We start from the raw sequence: 21,285 nt of genomic DNA on the forward strand, positions 1-21,285 counted from the left end.
TCTGGCTCAACTAAAACACGGTGGCTATTCAAAGTGTAACTAGAGGGTATAATTTCTGAATTTTTTCTCTTCTCTTCCGTTTTCCCCAACTTAGAGCCCAACTGCCCATCTTAAGCTGCACAAATGCAGAGAGAGCCAGGAGATTGTGAGGAACATCTGGATCTTGGTCCTTTTACAGTTGGGTGAAGACAGCAGCTAGAGCCCCTTTTCCAACCTGAAGGTGAAACTTCAATGCTTATTTTCCAGATGGCGGAAGAATCTCTCAGAAGCAACAGAACCCGCATGCCCTAGTCTTGTGAAGTTCCATCCTTAGGTCTCTTTGCCAGATGGAGGCTGGAATTCTGCATGGACATTCCTGAGAAGGCACCCCCCCTCCCCTGTGGACTAGCCCTGGAACTAGTGAACGGTGCCCACTAGGTGCCAGAGTGTGCAGGCTCTGGGACTTACCGTAAATGGCTGAGACCTCGCTACTTCTTCCTGGGGCTCCACCCAGATAATTTGGGGCTGTGCAAATAGAATTATCTCTGGAAGATTGTGGTGGAGGCTGGAATGGGGTGAGGTGCTGGAGCGGACTTGATGTAAGAGAATCCCTTCTGCTCTCCTGGGAACCTGGGAAGGGCTAAGTGATTATTTGCCTCTCACTCTTCTCATAGTGCTAAGAAGGGGACAGAGGCCTGGGGAGGAGAGTGTATGAGCCCTTGCTGTCCTACTTTCTTGTCCTTCTCTTAAGAAATGCAGGGTTTTCAAGATGCTGTAGAATGTCCTTTTACTCTGTGAACAACAGGGCATGGGCAATGCTCTTTATTTATTTATTAAAAATTTTTAAATTTTATATTGGAGTAGAGTTGGTTAACAATGTTGTGTTAGTTTCAGGTGTACAGCAAAGTGATTCAGTTATACATGTACGTGTATCCATTGTTTTTCAAATGCTTTTCCCATTTAGGTTATTACAGAGTATTCAGCAGAGGTCCCTGTGGTATACAGTGGGTCCTTGTTGGTTATCTATTTTAAATATAACAGTGTGTACGTGTCAATCCCAAACTCCCAGTCTATCCCCCCACCCTTCCCCCCAGTAACCATAAGTTCTCTAACTCTGTGATCTGTTTCCGTTTTGTAAATAAGTTCATTTGTATCATTTTTTAAAGATTCTGCATATAAGTGATATCATATGATATTTGTCTGTCTGACTTACTTCACTTAATATGATAATCTCCAGGTCCATCCATGTTGCTGCAAATGGCATTATTTCATTCTTTTTAATGACTGAGTAATATTCCTTTGTATATGTGTACCACATCTTCTTTATCCATTCATCTGTTGATAAACATTTAGGTTGCTTCCGTGTCTTGGCTATTGTAAACAGCACTGCAGTGAACATTGGGGTGCATGTATCCTTTTGAACCATGTTTTTCTCCAGATATGTGCCCAGGAGTGGGATTATAGGATCATATGTTAGCTCTATTTTTAGTTTCTTAAGGAACCTCCATACTGTTCTCCATAGTGGCTGCACCAATTTACATTCCCACCAACAGTGTAGGAGGGTTCCTGGCAATGCTTTTTAAACATGGCTTCTGATATACCTTCAACGAAAGAGGAGTGTGACCAGGTATTCCTGGAGGAGACTGAGATTCTACAATTTCTTTGATATCTCACATTTTTAAAAATAAAATTTTTATTTTAGAACAGCTTTATTTTTTAAAATTTTTATTTATTTATTTCACCGCTGTGCGCGAGCTTTCTGTAGCTGCAGTGAGCGGGGGATAGTCTTCGTTGCGGTGCGCAGGCTTCTCACTGCGGTGGCTTCTCTTGTTTTGGAGCTCAGGCTCTAGGCGCGTGGGCTCCAGTAGTTGCAGCACGCGGACTCTAGAGCGCAGGCTCAGTAGTTGTGGTGCACGGGCTTAGTTGCTCCGCGGCATGTGGGATCTTCCCGGACCGGAGATCGAACCCATGTCCCCTGCATTGGCAGGCAGATTCTTAAACACTGAGCCCCAGGGAAGTCCCTTTAGAACAATTTTAGATTTACAGTATTATTACTAAGATAGTACAGAGAATTCTCATATACCCAGACCCAGTTTTCCCTATTGTTACCATCTTACATCACTGTGCTACGTTTGTCACAATTAATGAACCAATATTGTTACGTTATTATCAACTAAAAGTTCGAGATCTCACATTTTAACTTAACAAGTCGCACTTTCGTGTTCTACTCCAGAACTCATCTGTGTGTGTTTTACTAAATAAAAATTTTAAATTTACTTAACATCAAGCTAAAACGGACGTCCCAAGGAATACCAGCCATGTCTTAGCCAGCGTCCTGTGTTCTCTGGGTTACTCCTGCTCCCCCTGGAGATGTCCAGACAGCTTGGGTGGCAAGAGTTGCGGAGAGTGAGCTTGGAGTGGGGTCAGACCATCTCCCTGGGTCCTGATAACCCTGCTCAGTCACTGTGTGACCCCAGACAGTCACTCAGTCTCTGAGCCTCGGCTTCCTTTTCTGGCCAATGGGAACAATATCACCAGCCTGTATCACAGGGCTCTGTCAGGGCCACTTGAGGTCCTGTATGCAGACGTGGAAAGCATGGATCACAGGTAAGAGATAAGTATGGAGATGAATTCTTAGTCATGGGAGGTGAGCAGCTACTTCTGCATGAACTTGTTCTTGAGACATCACGCTGTCTGCTCTCAGCCTCATCTGAGTCTCTAGTTACTGAGGAGGCCAGAAGCTAAAACTAAGGCCCATGTTGTCCTTGCTGGGTTGCATTTCACAGGCTGGGAGAGGAGGGGGCAGTAATGGAAAGTTTCTTTTTTGGCTTCTGCCGCTGGACTCAGCTCGAATTGGCTTAACTAATAGGGAAATTTTCAAGTTGGATACTGTAATATCCAAATATACAATATAGGTGGTCATTATACTATTTCTCCATATTTTTGTTGTCATTTTTGTAATGTTTTTTAAAAACTGTGGTAAAATACACAACATAAAATTTAACACCTTAACCATTTTAAGTGTACAGTTCACTATTAAGTATATTCACATCGTTGTGCAATCTCTGTTCCATATTTTTGATCATCTGAAATATTAGAAACAAAAAGAAAATGCTAACAAGAAGTCCAGAGATAGGGCAGACTTCAGGGTTGATTTAATTCAGTGGTTCTGGATTTCTTTACCCTGCAGTTCTCCCTGCCAAGCCTCCTCCAAGCTGCTTTGGAGGCAAAATGGCACACAACCACCTTCGTAGGAAGGCAGAGAATCTCACAGGAGAGAAAGAAGAGTTTTCCCAGAAATCCTGGCGAATCTTTTCTCAGTTCTTAACTGGCAAAGAAATGTTAAGCCTCATCAGATTATTGCCTTAGAAAGGTCACTTTGGTATCAGTATGGAGAACAGTTAGAGGCGACAAGACTGGAGACAGAGGGATCAGGAGGGAACCTGTTGCAATCATTTAGGTAAGAAATAACAGTAACCTGGAACAAGGTAGTGACTGGTGGTCCTGGAGATGGAGAGCCTGGAGAAGACTCCAAAGATGTTTATGTGGTAGATTAACCTGCTTAAGATCTTAACTCATTTTCTTCTGTTGAAAGGATAAAAATACTTTTCCCTCCACCCTCCCTCAAGAGAGCAGTTAAAAGCTTTGTGTCCTGGAGGGCTGTATTTTCCTTGCCTCCCAGGAAATTAATAAGCCTTTGCTTTTAACAACCAAGAAATAATAAATCAACCAACCAACCAACCAGCCTACCACCACCACCAACAGCATAACTGACAAACAAACCTAGCTCACAGGGGCTGGGGAGCTCCGTTGAGGTATTGGGGGGTGAGGAATGGAAGTGTACCTTCAAAATCCCCTTTTGTTCTTCTTGGACCTGGACATTCAGCTCCTGCCCTGAACTGAGTTGGGAGCCTTGGCCCCCTGCTCTGTGTATCCTGGCTTCCCTTTCGTTCCTTCAACACTTGCTAGCAGCTGGTAAGATCGTCACATGCTGATTCTTCAATTTTCTGCCTGGTGACACTCAGTAGTAGGGTGGACAGTCCGTACCAGGACACCCTGGAGTGTGCTCCCCCTTGGCTGCAGGCAGGCCCTAATTCACTGTCCCTTTGGAGTTGAGGTGTCTTTCTTTTTTCAGTTCTTATATTCTAAGCATTAGTACAAATAAACATTTTTACACAGGAAAAAAAAGTAAATTTCATGAGGTCAGAGACTATTTCGTATACAACATATCCCCAGGGCTTAAGACAGGAGGCTAGTAGTTTGATTCCTGAAGCCTGTGTTGATGGAGGGATTGCTCCGAGATGTAGGTCCAAGAAGCAGGGAACTTCAGCTCCCATGTAGCATTCCTAGATGGGGCAGGACCTCTGATGGGGATAGCACATGCCTATCGGGGACTGATCCCTGAGGCTACAGTCTTGGGGGGGCAAGTTGGTCATGAGGAAGATGGACGTCATGAGCAGAAAGCAGCTTGCTCTGCAGTGAGCTCAGGCCATGACCATTCCAGCAATGACCGCAGTGGACTGGAGGCCCCTTTCCAGGGCACAGGGACTCTTCCCTGAGTCTAAGGAGTGGGAAGGACGCTCAATAATGACTGACACTGAACATCTCATCAGCTTTGCTGAGTGGAAGCTTGGAGTTAGTTTTAATTTAGCAATATCTATTACTATAATTATTCACATAAATTATAATACAGTTGAGAATAAATATAACATACACCCATGCCCCAGGACCCTGCTTTGTAATGGTTGAATCCTCTGCCTGTGGTGCTCACTCTCCAGACCTCCACATGCCTTGTTTCCTCATCATCTTCAGGTGTTTACTTAAATTTGGCCATCTCATTGAGTGTTTCCTGATTTCCCTTAAAAAAAATTCAAACTCTTCTCCTCCCAAAATTCTTATTATCCTTCCTTGTTTTATTTTTCTTCATGGAACTGACCACCAAATATTGTACCATGTTTTACTTTTTTATTTGTTTACTGTCTATCTATCTACATAGAATGTAAATTTCATGAGGTCAGAGAATGTTTAGTATATATCACATATCTGCAGGACTTACACAGTGGCCCCCACACAGAAGACCAGCAATAAATATCTGTTGAACTAAGTGACTTAATCAATAAATTGTGGAGCAAACTCATAACTACCATATCTTAGGAGGGTAGGGGCTCAGACAGGATTGCTGAGAATCCTTACTCAAAATACTTTCTATGCCACTTAATTTCAACCCTAATAGCTGTAGCCAAATGATTCTTTTGAGGCAATAGAAAAACTTGGTTCATAATTATTGTGTAGATATAGATATAGACTTTCAAAAGGTCATTGCTGATTTGGGGAAAGTCAATGGACTTTAATGAGATTAAACTTGAAAGAATCTTGTAGTTGGCAGAAAGTGCTGGCATTAGAATTTATTGAAGAGATAAATTTCTTCTTATTTCCAGGAGAATACCAAGAAAGGGAGGAGCATGGAAGGTAAATTTTAAAGTCCCCGTGTTTCCAAAAATTGAAACCTCTTCTTGGAGGAGGAGGGACCATAGGAGCCAATGTCATCAGAGTCCTACCATTTAGAACACTCCTACTGCTCCAAGTCTTGAGGTGTCACTGAAGACCTGGGCTAACTTGTTGGGACACATTGTAGGGAAAATGGGGCTGCCCAAGATAAAAGCAATTAATTATCAAAAGCTGAGTATGTTTCTTGAGAAAAGGCATTTGAGATCTGGTTAGGACATACAAATCAACTGCTTCAGAGGCTGAGTTTCTGGGTACTGCTGACCTGTTTTATTCTCCTACTGATTCTGGTAATGTTCGTGTGGTACTACCCATGTGGTCCCACCTGTTCTACCTATTGACATACTGCCTGGAAGGGGCTGGGGAAAGGTGAGGATGCTTATGCTCTTTGTGCCCTGAGTAAGCTGGCCTGTAAATAACACTGTTATACAAGTATTTCCTGGGATCACCTCTCCAAAGGATACTTGCAGCAGATGCTCTTGGTGCCCTGCCCAGGTCCCCTCGATGGACTGCTGAGCATCTTGACTGTTAACAGCTCATAGGTGCACCCATCTCAGGATTGCCCTTGGCTAGCTAGCTAGCCCAGTGGTTTCTAAGAGGTTCCATTCTGTTTCTTCCAGGAAATAAAACAATTCCTCAAGGAGCCTGATCCCTTATAATGAAGGATGATAGTTACAAACCACGTCTGGGTACTGGGAATGCTCATTTCTCCTGGAGAGTGACTGCTTCTGGACTCTCTCGGTGGACAGAGCTGGGAAATGTATGGATGGATAGTACTCATGCATACATACACATATACTTACATACCTCTATTCATGTCTGACTCTGTCTTTATACATATTTTAAAAAACACCCAGGAGTTTTATCATTAACTCCAACTCTGATCCAGCACCACAGGGTTCATTCTCACCTTTACCTCCCTTCCTTTTTGTAACTTCTTTCTCAGACAGTGAGAAACATTGCTCTTGTTCTCTACAGTATGATTACTTATTTCTTCAACCTTAGTATACATATAAAGTAGTTTCAGAATTGCTAATCCATACCCCTCTGAGAAATGAATTTACCAACCAGAGTACAGTGTTTGTGGACAGTTCTTTTTGTCTTCAGCTTTCAGTTTCCATCAAAACACTGCTTTCCAGAGTTATTTCGGTTGGCTCCTTACTTTCTCAATCCCTTCAGTGTGGTTATGTAAATTATTTGTAACACAGTTAGATTCCTTTGTCATAGTCTGCATTCTGGTCTTGGTGCTCTGGCCGGGTGTCAAGCCTGAGCCTCTGAGGTGGGAGAGCTGAGTTCAGGACATTGGTCGACCAGAGGCCTCCCGGGCCCACGTAAGATCAAACTGTGAAAGTTCTCCCAGAGATCTCCATCTCAATGCTAAGACCCACCTCCACTCAACGACAGGCAAGCTACAGTGCTAGACACCCTATGCCAAACAACTAGCAAGACAGGAACACAACCCCACCCATTAGCAGAGAGGCTGCCTAAAATCATAATAAGTTCACAGACACCGCAAAACACACCACCGGACGTGGTCCTGCCCACAAGAAAGACAAGATCCAGCCTCATCCACCAGAACACAGGCACCAGTCCCCTCCACCAGGAAGCCTACACAACGCACTGAACCACCTTACCCACTGGGAGCAGACACCAAAAACAATGGGAACTACGAACCCACAGCCTGCAAAAAGGAGACCCTAAACAAAGTAAGTTAAGCAAAATGAGAAGACAGAGAAATACACAGCAGATGAAGGAGCAAGGTAAAAACCCACCAGACCAAAGAAATGAAGAGGAAATAGGCAGTCTGTCTGAAAAAGAATTCAGAGTAATGATAGGAAAGATGATCCAAAATCTTGGAAGTAGAATGGAGAAAATACAAGAAACGTTTAACAGGGACATAAAAGAACTAAAGAGCAACCAAACAATGATGAACAACACGATAAATGAAATTAAAAATTCTCTAGAAGGAATCAATAGCAGAATAACTGAGGTGGAAGAACGGATAAGTGACCTGGAAGATAAAATAGTGGCAATAACTACCACTGAGCAGAATAAAGAAAAAAGAATGAAAAGAGTTGAGGACAATCTCAGAGAGCTCTGGGACAACATTAAATGCACCAACATTCTAATTATAGGGGTCCCACAAGAAGAAGAGGAAAAATAAGGGACTGAGAAAGTATTTGAAGATATTATGGCTGAAAACTTCCCTGATATGGGTAAGGAAATAGTCAGTCAAGTCCAGGAAGTGCAGAGAGTCCCATACAGGATAACTCCAAGGAGAAACACGCCAAGACACATACTAATCAAACTATCAAAAATTAAACACAAAGAAAAAATATTAAGAGCGGCAAGGGAAAAGCAACAAATAAAATACAAGGGAATCCCCATAAGGTTAACAGCTGACCTTTCAGCAGAAACTCTGCAACCTAGAAGGGAGTGGCAGGACATATTAAAAGTGATGAAAGAGAAAAACCTACAACCAAGATTACTCTGCCCAGCAAGGATCTCATTCAGATTCGATGGGGAAATTAAAACCTTTACAGACAAGCAAAAGCTAAGAGAATTCAGCACCACCAAACCAGCTTTATGACAAATGCTAAAGGAACTTCTCTAGGCAGGAAACACAAGAGAAGGAAAAGATTACAATAACAAACCCAAAACAATTAAGAAAATGGTAATAGGAACATACGTATTGATAACTACCTTAAATGTAAATGGATTAAATGCTCCAACCAAAAGACATAGACGGGCTGAGTGGATACAAAAACAAACCCATATATATGCTGCCTACAAGAGACCCACTTCAGAACTAGGGACACATACAGACTGAAAATAGGGGGGATGGAAAAAGATATTCCATGCAAATGGAAATCAAAAGAAAGCTGGAATAGCAATTCTCATATCAGACAAAATAGACTTTAAAATAAAGACTATTACAAGAGACAAAGAAGGACACTACATAATGATCAAGTGGTCAATCCAAGAAGAAGCTATAACAATTGTAAATATTTATGCACCCAACATAGGAGCACCTCAATAAGGCAAATGCTAACAGCCATAAAAGGGGAAATTGACAGTAACACAATCATAGTAGGGGAATTTAACACCCCACTTTCACCAATGGACAGATCATCCAAAATGAAAATAAATAAGGAAACACAAGCTTTAAATGATACATTAAACAAGATGGACTTAATTGATATTTATAGGACATTCCACTGAAAAACAGCAGATTACACATTCTTCTCAAGTGCTCATGGAACATTCTCCAGGATAGATCATATCTTGGGTCACAAGTCAAGCCTTGGTAAATTTAAGAAAATTGAAATTATATCAAGTATCTTTTCTGACCACAATGCTATGAGACTAGATATCAATGACAGGAAAAAATCTGTAAGAAATACAAATGCATGGAGGCTAAGCAATACACTAGTAAATAACCAAGAGATTGCTGAAGAAATCAGAAAAGAAATCAAAAAATACCTAGAAACAAATGACAATGAAAACACGACAACCCCAAACCTATGGGATGCAGCAAAAGCAGTTCTTAGAGGGAAGTTTATAGCAATATAATCCTACCTCAAGAAACAAGAAACATCTCAAATAAACAACCTAACCTTACACCTAAAGCAATTAGAGAAAGAAGAACAAAAAAACCCCAAAGTTAGTAGAAGGAAAGAAATCATAAAGATCAGATCAGAAATAAATGAAAAAGAAATGAAGGAATCGATAGAAAAGATCAATAAAACTAAAAGCTGTTTCTTTGAGAAGATAAACAAAATTGTTAAACCATTAGCCAGATTCATCAAGAAAAAAAGGGAGAAGACTCAGATCAATAGAATTAGAAATGAAAAAGGAGAAGTAACAACTGACACTGCAGAAATACAAAGGATCATGAGAGATTACTACAAGCAACTATATGCCAATAAATTGGACAACCTGGAAGAAATGGACAAATTCTTAGAAATGCACAACCTTCCGAGACTAAAATAGAAAATATGAACAGACCAATCACAAGCACTGAAATTGAAACTGTGATTAAAAATCTTCCAACAAACCAAAGCCCAGGACAGATGGCTTCACAGGCGAATTTTATCAAACTTTAGAGAAGAGCTAACACCTATCCTTCTCAAACTCTTCCAAAATATAGCAGAGGGAGGAACAGTCCCAAACTCATTCTACGAGGTCACCGGCACTGTGATACCAAAACCAGACAAAGATGTCACAGAGAAAGAAAACTACAGGCCAATATCACTGATGAACATAGATGCAAGAATCCTCAACAAAATACTAGCAAACAGAATCCAACAGCACATTAAAAGGATGAAGGGGTTTATCCCAGGAATGCAAGGATTCTTCGATATACGCGAATCAATCAGTGTGATGCACCATATTAACAAACTGAAGGAGAAAAACCATATGATCATCTCAATAGATGCAGAGAAAGCTTTCGACAAAATTCAACACCGATTTATGATAAAAATCCTCCAGAAAGTAAGCATAGAGGGAACTTAGCTCAACATTAAAAAGGCCATACATGACAAACCCACAGCCAACATCATTCTCAATGGTGAAAAACTGAAACCATGTCCACTAAGATCAGGAACAAGACAAGGTTTCCCACTCTCACCACTATTATTCAACATAGGTTTGGAAGTTTTAGCCACAGCAATGAGAGACGAAAAAGAAATAAAAGGAATCCAAACCGGAAAAGAAGAAGGAAAACTGTCACTGTTTGCAGGTGACATGATAGTATACATAAAGAATCCTAAAGATGCTACCAGAAAACTACTAGAGCTAATCAATGAATTTGGTAAAGTAGCAGGATACAAAATTAATACACAGAAATCACTTGCAGTCCTATACACTAATGATGAAAAATCTGAAAGAGGAATTAAGAAAACACTCCCATTTACTACTGCAACAAAAAGAATAAAATACCTAGGAATAAACCTACCTAAGGAGACAAAAGACCTGTATGCAGAAAAGTATAAGACATTGATGAAAGAAATTAAAGATGATACAAACAAGTGGAGAGATATACCATGTTCTTGGATTGGAAGAACCAACATTGTGAAAATGACTATACTATCCAAAGCAATCTACAGATTCAATGCAATTCCTATCAAACTACCAATGGCATTTTTCACAGAACTAGAACCCCAAATTTCGCAATTTGTATGGAAACACAAAAGACCCCGAATAGCCAAAGCAATCTTGAGAAAGAAAAACAGAGCTGGAGAAATCAGACTCCCTGACTTCAGTCTATACTAGAAAGCTACAATAATCAAGACAGTATGGTACTGGCACAAAAACAGAAATATAGATCAATGGAATAGGATAGAAAGCCCAGAGATAAACCCATGCACATATGGTCACCTTATCTTTGATAAAGGAGGCAAGAATACACAATGGAGAAAAGACAGTCTCTTCAATAAGTGGTGCTGGGAAAACTGGCCAGCTACATGCCAAAAATGAAATTAGAACACTCCCTAACACCATACATAAAAATAAACTCAAAATGGATTAAAGACCTATATGTAAGGCCTGACACTATAAAACTCTTAGAGGAGAACATAGGCAGAACACTCTATGACATCAATCAAAGCAAGATCCTTTTTGACCCACCTCCTAGAGAAATGGAAATAAAAACAAAAATAAACAAATGGGACCTAATGGAACTTAAAAGCTTTTGCACAGCAAAGGAAACCATAAACAAGACGAAAAGACAACCCTCAGAATGGGAGAAAGTATTTGCAAATGAAGCAACTGACAAAGCATTAATCTCCAAAATTTACAAGCAGTTCAATATCAAAAAAACAAACAACCCAATCCAAAAATGGGCAGAAGACCTAAACAGACATTTCTCCAAAGAAGATATACAGACTGCCAACAAACACATGAAAGAATGCTCAACATCACTAATCATTAGAGAAATGCAAATCAAAACTACAATGAGGTATCATCTCATACAAGTCAGAATGTCCATCATCAAAAAATCTACAAACAATAAATGCTGGAGAGGGTGTGGAGAAAAGGGAAACCTCTTGCACTGTTGGTGGGAATGTAAATTGATACAGCCACTGTGGAGAACAGTATGGAGGTTCCTTAAAAAACTACAAATAGAACTACCATATGACCCAGCAATCCCACTACTGGGCATTTACCCTGAGAAAACCATAATTCAAAAAGAGTCATGTACCATAATGTTCATTGCAACTCTGTTTACAATAGCCAGGACATGGAAGCAACCTAAGTGTCCATCGACAGATGAATGGATAAAGAAGATGTGACACATATATACAATGGAATATTACTCAGCCATAAAAAGAAACGAATTGAGTTACTTGTAGTGAGGTGGATGGACCTAGAGTCTGTCATACAGAGTGAAGTAAGTCAGAAAGAGAAAAACAAATATCATGTGCTAACACATATATATGGAATCTAAAAAAAAAGGTTCTGAAGAACCTAGGGGCAGGACAGGAATAAAGAAGCAGATGTAGAGAATGAACTTGAGGACACAGGGAGGGGGAAGTGTAAGCTGGGATAAAGTGAGGGAGTGGCATGCACGTATATACACTACCAAATGTAAAATAGATAGCTAGTGGGAAGCAGCCACATAGCACAGGGAGACCAGCTTGGTGCTTTGTGTCCACCTAAAGGGGTGGATAGGGAGGGTAGGAGGGAGATGCAAGAGGAGATATGAGGATATATGTATATGTATAGCTGATTCGCTTTGTTATACAGCAGAAACTAATACACCATTGTAAAGCAATTATACTCCAATAAAGATGTTAAAAAAAAAAAGTAAGGTTGTTGGTCTGATGATTACTGAGTTGTAAAAATTCTTTGTTTTTCTGGATATAAGTCCTGTGTTTTGCAAATACTTTTATCAGATATGTGTTTTGCAAATACTTTTTTTTTCCAATCTGGTTCTTCGTGTGTGTGTGTGTGTGTGTAAATGTTTTGCTTTTATAAGTGTCCATTTTTCCAAAGCAGCTGTATCATTTTGTACTCCTACTAGTAATTTCATGAGTCCCAGTTTATCTATCTATCTATCTATCTATATAACGTATTCTTTATCCATTAATCTGTTTTGGACATTTAGGCTGCTTCCATGTCTTGGCTATTGTAAATAGTGCTGCTGTGGACATTGGAGTGCATGTATCTTTTTGAATTAGAGTTTTCATTTTTTCTGGATATATACCCAGGAGTTGGAGTGCTGGATCATATGGTAACTCTATTTTTAACTTTTAAAGGAACTTCCATCCTCTTTTCCATATGGTTGCACCAATTTACGTTCCCACCAACAGTGTAGGAGGGTTGCCTTTTCCCCACACTCTCTCCAGCATTTGTTATTTGTGGATTTTTAAATAATGGCCATCCTGACTGGTGTGAGGTGATACTTCATTGTAGTTTTGATTTGCATTTCTCTAATAATTAGCGATGTTGAGCATCTTTTTAGGTACCTATTGGCCATCCATATGCCTTCTCTGGAGAAATGTCTATTTAGGTTTTCTGCCCATTTTTTTTATTGCGTTGTTTGCTTTTTTGATATTTAGTTACATGGGCTGTTTGTATATTTTGGAAATTAAGCCCTTGTCGGTCACATCATTTGCAAATATTTTCTCCCAGTCTGTAGGTTTTCTTTTCATTTTGTTTATGGTTTCGTTTGCTGTGCAAAACTTATAAGTTTGATTAGGTTCAATTTGTTTAATTTTGCTTTTATTTCTAGATAAGGATAGTTTTACTTCTTCCTGTCAAATTATGCTTTTCATTTTTTTTTTTTTTGCCTTATTTCACTGGACAGACCTTCAAGTATAAAGTCAAATAGAAGTTGTGATAGCAAATATTCTTCTTGATTTCCAATCTTTGGGAAAGTGTTCAATATTTTATCACCAAGTATGAAGCTAGCTGTTTTTATGTGGATATATGTTTTCAATTCTCCATGTAAATACCGAAGAGTGGAAGTTCTGCATCATATGGTATCTTTATGTTTAACATGTTGAGGAAATTCCACTGCAGCTTTCCAAAGCAGCTGCACCATTTTATATTCCCACCAGCAGTGTATGAGTGTCCCAATTTCTTCATATTGTTGCCAACACCTTTTATTATCTGTCTTTTTATTATAACCATCTTAGTGGGGTGAAATTTGCACTTTGTGGTTTTGATTTGCACTTCTTTTATGATCAATGATGTTGAACATCTTTCCATGTGCTCATTGGCCATTTGTATATCTTCTATGGAGAAATGTATACTCAGATCTTTGCCCATTTGTTTACTTGAGTTGTGTATCTTTTAATACATATGATTTGTAGGAGTTATGTGTATATTCCAGATACAGGTCTCTTGTCAGATATATGGTTTGAAAATATGTTCTCTCATTTTGTAAGTTGTATTTTCACTTTCTTGATATTGTCCTTTGAAGTGCAGAAGTTTTGAATTTTGATGGCATCCAACTTACTTTTCCTTTAGTTGCTTGTATTTTTGGCGTTGTATTTAAGAAGGCTTTGTAGAAGTCATTCTAACAGATATGAGGTGATATCTCATTGTGATTTTGATTTGCATTTCCCTGATAATAACTGACGTTGAGCATCCTGTACCTGTTGGCCTCTGTATGTCTTCTCTAGAAATGTCTATTCAAATCTTCTGCCCATTTTTAAGTTGGATTGTGTGTTAGGGAAGAATTTTTTTTATTAACAATTCAATCTGATATAGCTCTTGTTAGATTTTTTATTTATCCTTTAGTAAGATTTAGTTTTTGTTTTTCTAGGAATTTGTCCATTTCATTGAAACCGTTTAATTTACAGACATATAATTTTTCATAGCACTCCCTTATTATCCTTTTTATTTCTGTAAGGTCAGTAGTAATGTTCCTTACTTTATTCTTGAATTTAGGAATTGTTATGTCTGCTTGATGGAGTGACACTTTTTTTTTTTTTTTGCGGTACACATACAGGTCTCTCACTGTTGTGGCCTCTCCTGTTGCGGAGCACAGGCTCCGGGTGCGCAGGCTCAGCGGCCATGGCTCACGGGCCTAGCCGCTCCACGGCATGTGGGATCTTCCAGGACCAGGGCACGAACCCGTGTCCCCTGCATCGGAAGGCAGACTCTCAACCACTGCGCCACCAGGGAAGCCCCGATGGAGTGACACTTTTATCATTGTAAAATGTCCTTTGTCTCTATAACAATGTTTGTCTTAAAGTTTACTTTGCCTAATATTATTAGTCGAACCATTCTAGCTCTCTTTTGGTTACTGCTTGCATGGTATATCTTCTCCTATCACCTTACTTTCAACCTATTTGCGTCTTTGAATCTAAAGTGTCTATTATTGATAGCATACAATTGGATCATGTATTTCCAAACCATTATGCCAGTCTCTGCCCTTTGATCAGTGTTTTTAATCCATTCACATTTAATATAGCTACAGACAAGGTAGAATGTACATATGCCATTTTGCTATTTGTTTGCTATATGTATTCTGTCATTTTGTTTTCTGTTCCTCTATTACAGCCTTATTTTATGTTAGATATTTTCTAATGTACCCTTATCATTTCCCTTTCTTTCTTTCTCTCTCTCTCTTTCTTTTTTTCTTTCGAGTTATTGTCTTAGTGGTTGCCCTAAGGATTACAATTAACATATTAAAATCTTAACAATTAACAACTTAAATTAATCTAGTTCATATTAATTCCAGCTTAATTTCAAGAGACTGGCTCCTATATAGCTCTTTTCTCTGCCCCCTCTTTTATACTATTAGACATATGAACTGCATCTTTAGTTATTATAAGATCATTAACACAGTTTTAAATTCTCACTTTTAACAATTGTCATTTAAATCATATATGAGAAAAAAAGACTTACAAAAAATTACGCTTTCTTATATTTGTCTATGTGGTTACCTTTACTGGTGTTCTTTATTTTCATGTGACTTTGAGTTACAGTCTTGTGTCCTTTTCTTTAAACCTGAAGGTCTCCCTTTTAGGGAAGATCTGCTAGTGACATATTCTCTCAGTTTTTGGGTTTTTTTGGAGTATGCCTTAATTTATCTGTCTTTTTTTTTTTTTTGTAGTACGCGAATCTCTCACTGTTGTGGCCTCTCCCGTTGTGGAGCACAGGCTCTGGACACGCAGGCTCAGCGGCCATGGCTCACGGGCCCAGCCGCTTCGCGGCATGTGGGATCTTCCTGGACCAGGGCACGAACCCGCGTCCCCTGCATTGGCAGGCCGACTCTCAACCACTGCACCACCAGGGAAGCCCTATCTGTCATTTTTAAAGGATGGTTTTGCTGGTATAGAATTTTTGGTTGACAATCTTTTTCTTTCAGCACCTGAAATATGTCATACTACTGTCTTCTAGTCTCCATATTTTCTGATGAGAAATCAGCTGTTAATCTTATTGAGAATTCCTTGTACATGAAAATTGTTTCTCTTATGCTGCTTTCCAGATTTTCATTTGAGTTTATACTACTTGGAGTTCAATAAGCTCTTTGGGAATGTAGATTAATAGTTTTTACATCAAATTTGGGAAAATTTCAGCCATTATTTCTTCAAATATTTTTTCTAATCCTTTCTCTCTCTCCCCTCCTTTTGGGATTCCCCTTATTTAATTGTTGGTATAATTGATTGTGTCCTATAGGTCTGTGAGTCTCTGTTCATTTTTGTTCAATCTATTTTTCTCTCTGTTCCTCAGAATGAATTATTTAAATCAGACTGTCTTCAAGTTTACTGATTTTTTCTTCTGCCAGTGTTCATGTGCTGTTGAGCCTCTCTAGTGAATTTTTCATTTCATTTATTAATCTTTCCAACTCCAGAATTTATATTTGTTTCTTGTTAAAAAATAAGTTATATTTCTTTACTGATATTCTATACTTGGTGCAACATCATTCTCATATGATCTTTTAGTTCTTTAGATATGGTTTCTTTGAGTTCTTTGGACATATTTATATAAAAATTACTAGATGCACATAAATATTCCAACTATCTGTGCTCTCTCAGAGACTATTTCTATGGACTGCTTTTCTTCCTGTGTAGGGACAATACTTTCCTTGTCTTGTAAGTTTTAGTTGAAAACTGGACATTTAAAATAATATAAAGTGGCAACTCCCTCCCTCCTTTCCAGGGCTTCTTGTTGCTCTTTGTTGGTGGTGATGCTGCTGCTTATTTGCTTAATGACTTTTCTGAACTAATTCTGTAAAGTCTGTATTCTTTGTCATGTGTGCCAACTGAAGTCTGCTTAGTTGGTTAACTTGTTGGTCAACTAATGACTGGATAGAGATTTCCTTAAATCCCCTAAACCAATAAGTCTCTCAGCCTTTGTCTAAGGCTCTCTGAACATGTTGAGGTACACTGTCAATTTTTTGGCAGACACTTTATAACTCTGTCTTAGCCTTCACATCATGATTGTCAGAGCCTCAAGATCAGCCAGAGATGAGAGATTCAGTCATCTCATATCTTTCCTGGGCATACACACCTCCCCGCACATGTGCATGACCTAGATTCCCAAAAATATATTAGAGCTTTTGAAAACTCCCATGAACTTATCATTCCCCAGTTTTTCAAGTTTTTTTGATAGTTTCTTGTTTATCTCAGGTATTATCATCACCTGAAGCAGCAGCAATATTAAACAATTGCCATTCATTCCTTTTGACATTACCCTCAGGGGAAAAGGCTAGTCACAATGAGTTTATGCTGGGGAGAGGAGAGAAGGAATAGGACAGCTAAAATGCCACAAAGCTCACTGTTCTTACTGAAATTTGGCTCTCTTTATTCAATAGATGTTCCTTGGATTGTTTCAAGGATTTGTAGAGTTTTGAAAAAGTTGAGTTTGATAATTTTTGCCAGGGTTCTCATTGCTTTATGGAAGAGTGAATTTTTAAAGGCCCTTCCTTCACCACTCCAGAAGTGGCTTTTTTAGAAATTTTTTTTATGTTTTTGTCTTTGGGTTTTTTTGGCGGTGCCACATGGCATGCAGGATCCCAGTTCCCTAGCCAGGGATCAAACCTGTGCCCCCCTGCAGTGGAAGCACAGAGTCCTAACCACTGGACCACCAGGGAAGTCCTGGTTTTTATGTTTTTTAATTGTATTTCATAAATTTATGCTCTTATGTTTATTATTTTCCCTTAGCTTTGATTTTCTCCTCATAGTTTATTAAAATTGAAATTTAGATAACTGATTTGAGAGCTTTTTTTTCTTACAGAAGCACTTCAGGCTATAAATTTCCCTCCAAGCACTGCTTTAGCTGCATACCCAACATTTTGATATATCATGTCTTCTTTTTCACTCAACTCATTTTCTAATTTCCATTATGATTTCTCTCTTGAAAAATGGATTATTTAAAAGTATGTTGTTATAAACCAAATACTTGGGAATTTTCCAGACACCTTTCTGTTTTTGATTTCTAGTTTAATTCTGTTGTGTTCTGGGAATTTATTTCATATGATTTCAGTCCTTTTAAATTTATTAGAATTTGTTTTATAGCCCAGAAATCATCTATCTTAGTATTCCTTGTGCACTTATAAAGAATATGCTTTCTGCTCTAGAGAATGTCTGTTGACATTCTACAAATGTCAATTTGGTCAAATTTGTTGATAATGTTGTTCAAGTCTATATACTTACTGATTTTCTGTCCATGTGTTTCATCATGTACTAAGAAAAAGTGTTGAGAAAGAGGGATCAAGATGGCAGAGTAGGAAGAGCTGGAGCACACCTCCTCCCACAGTCACACCAAAACTACAACTACATGTAGAACAACTCTCTTTGAGAATGACCTCAAGACTAACAGGACAGCACTTCTACAATTAAGGATATAAAGAGAAAAAAAACACATCAAAATGGGTAAGAGGGACAGAGGCACAATCTAGTCAGGGCCCACACCCACACCAGGCAACCCAAAAGCAGAAGGGGATATCACAAACTCAGAGATCCTCCCCAAGGAGTGAGGGGTTCGAGCCTCACTCAGGAACCCCAGCCATAGGGACTGGCACCAGGAAAATGAGCCCCCTTAACTGGTTTTGAAAACAAGTGGAACTTATGACCAGGAGAGCTGGAGGGCTGTAGGGCTGTAGGAAACCAAGACTCCACTTTTAAAGGGATCACATATAAACTCACTCAATCCAAGTCCCAGTACAGAGGCAGCAGATTGAAAAGCACCTGGTTCTCTGCTGGCCTGTCAAGAATACACCAGCTTCTCCTGCAGCCTGCACTGGGCTCCAGCTCCAACATCTCCACCTCAACTGTCAAGGCAGTGGCCCCTGGCATGCACCAGGAGAAGCCCAGCCTGTGCAGGGCTCTAGCCCCAGCCTCCTGCCCTCTGCCCCCTGCCAAGCTGCAGCTTCCAGCACACCCCAGAGAAAGCCCTGGCCCATACCTGCTTCAGTTTCAGCCCTCCCACCAAAGCCACCAGTCGCACACAGTCTGCAAAGGGATGCTCCTACACAAAGACACGCCTTCAAGACTGGTAGAGGTAACTGTTTCACCTAATTCATAGAGATAAAAACACAGAAAGTTAAACAAAATGAGAAGACAGAGATATATGTTCTAAATGGAAAGACAAGATAAAACCCCAGGAAAAAACACTAATAAATAGAGGTAAGTAGTTTACCTGATAAAGAGTTCAAAGCAATGGTCATAAAAATGCCCACTGAACTCAAGAAAAGAACAGAGGAACACAGTGAGAACTTCAACAAAGAATTAGAAAATATAAAAAAGAACTGAGTCAGAGGTGAAGAATACAGTAACTGGAATGAAAAATACACTAGAGGGAATCAACAGCAGATTAGGTGATACAGAAGAATGGTGATACAGGACACTGGAAGACAGAATAGTGGAAATTACCTGATCAGAACAGTGTAAATAAATAAACAAATGTGTTTTTTTAAATAAGGATACCTTAAAGGACATCAAACAAATTAACACTACATTATAGCAGTACCAAAAGGAGAGGAGCAAGAGAGAGAAGTGGGCAGGAAATGTATTTGATGAAATAATGGCTGTAAATTTCCTTAACTTGGAAACAGATAATTATTTCCAGTAATCATAGAGAGTCTCACACAAGAAGAACCCAAAGAGATACACACCAAGACATATCATAATTACAATACCAAAAGTTAAAGATAAAGAGAGAATTTTAAAGGCAGAAAGAGAAAAACAAAGAGTCACATTCAAGGGAACCCTCTTAAGGGTATCAACTGATTTTTCAGCGAAAAGTTTGCAGGTCAGAAGGGAGTGGCATGATATATTTAAAGTGCTGAAAGGAAAAAACCTACAACCAAGGGTACTCTACCCAGCAAGGTTATTATTCAGAATTGAAGGAGAGGTAGTTTCCCAGACAAGCAAAAACTAAAGAGTTCATCTACAAAACTGGCCTTAAAAGAAATGTTAAAGTGCCTTCTTTAAGTGAAAAAGAAAAGACAATAACAAGAAATAAGAAAATACACGAAGAAAAAAAATCTCACTGGTAAAGGGAAATATATATAAAGGAAGTGGATTAACCACCAAAAAACCTAGGATGAAGATTAAAACACAAAAGTCATAAAATCAACTATTACTACAATAAGTAGTTAAGGGATACAAAAAATGTAAAATATGACATCAAAACATAAAACGTAGAGGGCGGAATAAAAAATATAGATCTTTTAGAATGTGTTCAAATTTAAACAACTATCAACTAAAACAGATACATGTAGAAGTCAATATACATGAAACTCATGGTAACCAGAAACCAAAAACTTTCAATAAATGCCAAAGAAACCCCAACAACAACAAAGAGAAAGGAGCCCGAACATAACACTAAAAAAAAAAAAAAAATCATCAAATCACAAGAGAAGAGACTAAAAGAAGAAAAAAACAGAGAACTACAAAAACAACCAGAAAACAAGTAACAAAATAGCAATAAGTACATACCTATCACTAATCACTCTATGCGTAAATGGACTAAATACCCCAATCAAAAGACAGAGTGGCTGAATGGGTCAAAAAAAAAAAAAAGCAAGACTCATCTATATGCTGCCTATAAGAGACTCACTTCAGAGCTAAAGACACACACAGACTGAAAGAGAAGGGATGGGAAAAAGACGTTCCATGCAAATAGAAATGAAAAAAAACCTGGGGTAGCAATATTCATATCAGACAAAGTAAACTTTAAAACAAAGACTATACGAAAATACAAAGAGGTGCATTACATACTGAATAAGGTGTCAATAGAAGAAGACGATATAACATTTGTAAACATATATACACATGGGGCATCTAAATATATTAAGCAAATATTAACAGGTATAAAGGGAGACGTTGACAGTAATACAATAATAATAGAGAACTTTAATGCCCTATTTACATCAATGGATGTATCATGCAGACAGAAAATCAATAAAGAAACATTGGCCTTGGGACTTCCCTGGTGGCACAGTGGTTAAGAATCTGCCTGCCAATGCAGGGGACGTGAGTTGGATTCCTGGTCAGGGAAGATCCCACATGCCATGGAGCAACTAAGCCCGGGAGCCACAACTAGTGAGCCTGTGTGCCACAGCTACTGAAGCCCGCAAGCCTAGAGCCTGTGCTCTGCAACAAGAGAAGCCACTGCAATGAGAAGCCTGCACACCGCAATGAAGAGTAGTCCCCACTCACCACAAGAAGAGAAAGCCTGCACACAGCAACAAAGACCCAACACAGCCATAAATAAATAAATAAATAAATAAAATTAAAAAGAAACATTGGCCTTAAACAATAAATTAAACCAGATGGACTTAATAGACATTGATAGAACATTCCATCCACAAAAAAAGACTACACATTCTTTTCAAGT

The 21,285-nt window shown here is 38.9% G+C and overlaps 1 protein-coding gene across 1 annotated transcript in view; it reads right to left on the reverse strand.

Moving 5' to 3' along the window:
* LPO (lactoperoxidase) overlaps positions 1–4,486 on the reverse strand; it is a 32,415-nt gene extending 27,929 nt beyond the window's left edge. The window contains exon 1 of the mRNA XM_004271773.3: positions 4,476–4,486. The gene's annotated coding sequence lies outside the window, so the exon portion shown is untranslated. The remainder of the gene's footprint in view (positions 1–4,475) is intronic.
* Positions 4,487–21,285: the final 16,799 nt, after the last annotated feature.

The sequence above is a fragment of the Orcinus orca genome, chromosome 19 (genome assembly GCF_937001465.1).
Source record: "Orcinus orca chromosome 19, mOrcOrc1.1, whole genome shotgun sequence".
NCBI lineage: Eukaryota > Metazoa > Chordata > Mammalia > Artiodactyla > Delphinidae > Orcinus > Orcinus orca.